Consider the following 6,015-nt stretch of genomic DNA (forward strand, 5'->3'; position numbering starts at 1 on the left):
CCCAGGTATGTAAAGCAAACACTATTAGACCTAAAGAAAGAGATAGACCCAAATATGATAACAGTTGGAGATCTGAACAACCCTCTCTGAACATTTGGACAAATCAACTAGGCAACAAATCAGCAGAGAAACACAGGATTGAAGCTACTCTTTAGACCAACTGAACTTGGCAGATATCTATAGAACATTTTATCCAACAACTACAGAGTATGCATTCTTCTCATCAGCAAATGGAACTTTCTCCAGGATAGACTACACAAATCAAGTCTACACAAATTTTTAAAAATTGAAACCATTTCAAGTATCTTTTCAGACCATAACAGATTAAAACTGGAAATCAGTAACAAGTGAAACTTTGGAAACTATAAAAATACATGGAAAATAAACAACATGCATCTGAACAACTTATGGGTGAACAATGAAATTAAATGGGAAATAAAAAAATTCTTTAAAACTAATGAAAATACAGACACATCATACCAAAACCTACAGGATACTGCAAAAGCAGCACTAAGAGGGAAATGCATTGCAATACATGCTTACATCAAAAGAACAGAAAGACTTCAAATAAACAACCTAATGTTACATCTCAAAGAACTAGAAGAACAAGGACAATTCAACACCAAAATTAGTAGATGGAAAGAAACAATGAAGAACAGAGCAGAACTAAATTAAATAGAGACCAAAAAAACATACAAAAGATAAATGTAACAAAAAGGTTTTTTTAAAAAAAAGATAAACAAAATAAGCAAACGATTAGCTAGTCTAACTTTAAAAAGAAGAGAGAAACCCAAATAACAAAAATTAGGAACAAAAAAAGGAAACATTACAACCAATATCATAGAAATACTAAGGATCACTAGAAACTGTTATGAATAAATTTATACCAACAAATTTGAAAACCTGGAGGAAATGGATAAATTTTTCAAAATATACAAACTACCAAGACTGAACCAAGAAGAAATAGAAAATCTGAATGGACCAATAATGAGCAACCATATTGAAGCAGTAATTAGCAGTCTCCCAGCAAAGGAAAGCCCAGGACTGGATGGCTCACTTCTGAATTCTACCAAACCCTTACAGGATTAATACCAATCCTTTTCAAACTATCCCATAAAATTAAACTGAGGTCATTCTCCCAAACTCATTCTATGAGGCTAGCATGACACTGATACCAAAACCAGATAAAGATACAACAACAAAAAAAAAAGAAAACTACAGGCCAATATCCTTGATGAACATAGATGCAAAATCCTCAACAGAATATTAACTAACAGGATACAATGGCACGTGAAGAAGATTATACATCACAATAAAGTGTGATTCATCCCAGGGATGCAAGGATGGTTCAACACACACAAATCAATAACTGCAGTACACCACATCAACAAAATCAAAGACAAAAATCATATGATCGACTCAACAGATGCAGAAAAAACTTTTGACAAAATTCAACATTCCTTCATTTTAAAAACTCTTGACAAATTACATAAAGAAGGAAAATATCTAAACACAATAAAAGCCATATATGACAAACCCACAGCCAATATGATCCTGAGTGGGAGAAAGCTGAAAGCTTTTCTTCTAAGAACAGGAATAAGACAAGAAAGCATACACTTCTTAAAAATCTAGAGGTCAATGAAGAAATCACAAGTGAAGATAAAAAATATTTTGAAGTTAATAATAATAAAAACACAACATAATGTGTCAAAATTTGTGAGATGCAGCTAATGAGGTGCTAAGAGGAAACTTTAGAACTTTAACTTTTTATATGAGAAAACAAGGAAAGTTCAAAATCAAAGATCTAAATTTTCACCTCAAGAACCTAGAGAGAGAAGAACAAAGTAAACTAAGGTAAGTAGAAGGAATAAAATAATAAAGGTAAGGAAATAATAAATGTAATAAAATTATAAAGAAAATATTAATATCAATAAAATAGAAAATAAACAAAGAAAAAAGCAATGAGAACAAAATTTGGCTTTTCAAAAATACAATAAGATTGATAAATCCCTATAATTCTAATCGAGGGGAAAAAAGAGAAAAAGCACAAGTTACCAATATCGAGAATAAAAAACAGTGTATAAACTTAGATCTGACAAACATTAAAAAAATAATAAGAAAATATATTTAACAACTTTAGGCCAATAAATTTGACAATATACATTAAATGGACAATTTTCCTGAAACATACAACTTGTCAAAACTAAAACAAGAAGAAACAGACAACATATATAGCATTATATCTGTTAAAGAAACTCAATCCATAACTTAAAACAGTCCCAAAAAGGGAATTCCTGCCCAGATGGCTTCATCAGTGAATTCTATCAAACACTGAAGGAAAAAATTGGTAATATCACCCATACACTTCCAGAAAACTGAGGAGGAGGGAACACTTTCCAACTTATTTTGAAAGCAATAATACCTTAAAACCAAAACTTGACTTTGATGTTACAGGGAAAAGAACATAATGGTCCAATATCCCTCATAAACATACATGTGAAAATACTTAACAAAATATTAGCAAGTCAATTCAAATATATATTTTAAAAGATAATTAGGAAAAGGGGGGATTAATTTCAATAAAATAAGGAACTATAAAATCCTCTCAATAAATGCAATAAAAGATTCAGCTAAAACCAAACATTGCTTTATGATTTAAAAAATAACTCTCAGAAAACTAGAAATAAAAGAAAAAATCATCAATTTGATAGACTACATCTACAAAAAATCTATATCAAACGTCACACTTAGTGATAAAATATTAAACACTTTTGTCACTAAGGTCACAAATAAAGAGGCAAGTATATCTGCTCTCCACACTTCTATTTAACATTGCACTGGGCTCTATCTAGTGCAATAAGACAAAAATTTTAAATAAACGGTATGAAGATTGGGAAAGAAAAAGTAAAGCTGTCTTTATTTGCAAACAAAATTAATGTATACCTAGAAAATCAAAAGAATTCTACCCAAAAAACTACTAGATCTAATGTGTGAATTTAGCCAAGTCTTAGGATCCAAGGTCAATATACAAAATCAATCATATTTGTTTATACTAATAACAAACACTAGAGATGAAAGTTTTCAAAAATCAATATGTTTTGCAGTGGCATGAAAAAATCCAAAACCCTAGAAATAAATTTAATAAAAAACATAAAAGACTTGTATTTAGACAACTTCAGAACATCATTGAGAGAAGCTGTGGAAAACCTAAATAAACGAGGAGATATACCATAGCAATGCGTTAGAAGACTCAATATTATAAAAATGTCATTTGTCCCCATATTGATCTATAGACTCAATATAATTAATTCCAATCAAAATCCCAACAGTTTGTTCTATAAAAAATAGCAAGCAGATGCTAAATTTTATATAGAAATTCAAAGGACATAGAATAACCAGGGGCTGGCCCAGTGGCGCACTGCGCTAGTGCGCCGCTTGGGAAGCGCGGCAGCGCTCCCGCCGAGGGTTCGGATCCCACATACAGACCGGTTCCCGCTCACTGGCTGAGCGAGGCGCGGGGGCAACACCGAGGGTTGCGATCCCGTTGCCGGTCCCGGTCCGGTGCGGGGGCGACACTGAGGGTTGCGATCCATTGCCGGACACGGAAAAAAGACAAAAAAAAAAAAAAAAAGAATAACCAAAGCAATCTTGAGAAAGAAGAGCAAAGTTGAAGGAAATGTACTGCCTGATTGTAATTGCAACTACAAAACTATAGCAGTTAAGATGGTGTCATACTGGCACAGGTATAGAAGAACAATAGAACAGAATAGAATCCAAAAATAGGTGACGTAGGCAAGGATTTATTAATTTGAGCAACACTAAACATAAAAGAAAAATTATAAACAGTACATTATAAATATTAAAAACTTCTGCTCATAAAAAGACATTAAGAAAAAAAAAGAAAAGACGAGCCATATTGGAAGAAAATATTCACTATACATATATTAAAAAAATGTATATCCAACAAGATGACTTTTACAAATCAATAATAAAAAAGACCGAAAACCTCATTAAAAATGTGCAAAAGAATTTGGACAGAAACTTCAAAAAAACTGGGCATACAAAGAAATGATGATATACAAATGAAAAGATGTTTAATCACTGGTCATCAGTGAAATATAAATTAAAATTATGAGATACCACTACACACCTACTAGAATAGCTATCATGAAAAAGACTGACTTACCAGAAGGATGTGGAGCAACTGGAGTTCTCAGATACTGCAGGTAGCAGTAGGAAATAGTACAACCAATTTGGAAAACTGCTTAGCAGGTTTTTTAAGTAAAATTATACATACATCTATGATCTGCCAATTTCATTCCTGGGTATTTATCAAAATGTTGAAAACTTAGGATCATAAAATACAAGTGAAAAAATGTTGGTTGCAACTTTATAACAGAAAAAAAAGAGAGAAAAGTTGGGTAAGGGGATGTCTATCAATAGGAGAGTATGTGGTTTTCTAAAATCCAAGTGAAGAAAATATTTCATGGAAAAAGTAGCAATCATCTGTATCAAATTCTTATATTTTGAGTAATATAAGAACTGAATTGACCACTGAATTTAAGTAAGTCATTGGAACCTAAATAATATTAAGTAACTTAAAATTAAATACAATCCTTAAAGATTATTTTATTTAATGCCAAATATTTTAATTAAGAGTAGAATTGCATCACCTATTTTCCATTTTTCTGACTTATATTATAATTTTATTTCAATACACATCTGGGGAACAAAAAGGATATAATGTTCTTCCTAAAATTAGCTAATATACTCCTTTAGCATTTCCATAATAATCAATCCATTTCCCTAATTATCATATTATTTTAATATATTTAATATTCAACATTTGCACATAAAATTAGCAGATTTTGCAATCAATTTTTTCAGTATTTCTCTCTTGTAGTAATAAGTTTACACTTATACTCCCAAGTGACTCACGGTAATTCCAACATATAAGACATATAAGGGGATGTATTCATTTCATTGTAGATACATGTTTACTTATATTTAAAAGTAAAATTTTTAGATGATAATAGTATAAATCCAAATATAATTATTTATTTACCCATATGCTTATGCTGATAAGATGATAGCTTGCACGAACACATAAACATGCCAGAAATAATGTCAAATTGGACATTTAGCTATCTAGCCTTTGTAAGATCAAGTGGGAAAAGCAGATTCAGGCTGAATACTGATTTGAAAATGAACTTTGGTACATCTCTTACTAATTTGAAAACTAAAAAACAGTTTTCTAAATAACTCATGGGTTAAAGAAGAAATCACAATAAAAAGTATTAAAGAAATTAAATTTCAGAGAGGATAAAGATTTTATGCAAAGTCACACAGCTAATCGATATCCAATTAATGGTCAATATCTGATCCTGAGCTTTTAACCATTATGAAACTGCCTCTGTGATTCTGAAAGATGCCTAGGCCTCTGTCTTTATGCCACTGAAAGACACCTGAAAGACAAAATTTATCTTGATCTGTTAATAAATATTCCAAAAGAATTTGAATGGAAGCTCATTAATCATTCACATTTCCCACTAAAATGTAAGCTCCATGAGGGTGGGGACCTGGCTAGTCATCTTTATTTGGCTTCATATTCTCAGTGTCTAGAATAATGGCTGGTACGTATGTTGTGTTCTTGATAAATATGTATCAAATGAGAGAAGGAAAGACTAATTAAAATTTGGAAATTTTATCTGCCGTTTGATTTTTGGTTCCTAAACCAGCTGCATAAAGAATTAATTCTATCTCAAATCACAATAATGTAAGTTTTTAGCAGAGATGAGTAGCATGACGTGGTATTATAACAGAAGAGAAATCTACCAATAACATAAGAGGTGTAAAAAATTTAAAACCTATATGGGGTATTCTGGGTACAGTCAGTTCTTGAGAACATACTTAAGTTCTGAAGGCATTATTATGAGTTGAATTGTGCCCCCCCACACCAAAAATTATATATATACTTTTACTTTTATATATATATATAATTTATTAATTTGAGCA

Source organism: Galeopterus variegatus, unplaced genomic scaffold (assembly GCF_000696425.1).
Source record: "Galeopterus variegatus unplaced genomic scaffold, G_variegatus-3.0.2 Scaffold211, whole genome shotgun sequence".
Lineage (NCBI taxonomy): Eukaryota > Metazoa > Chordata > Mammalia > Dermoptera > Cynocephalidae > Galeopterus > Galeopterus variegatus.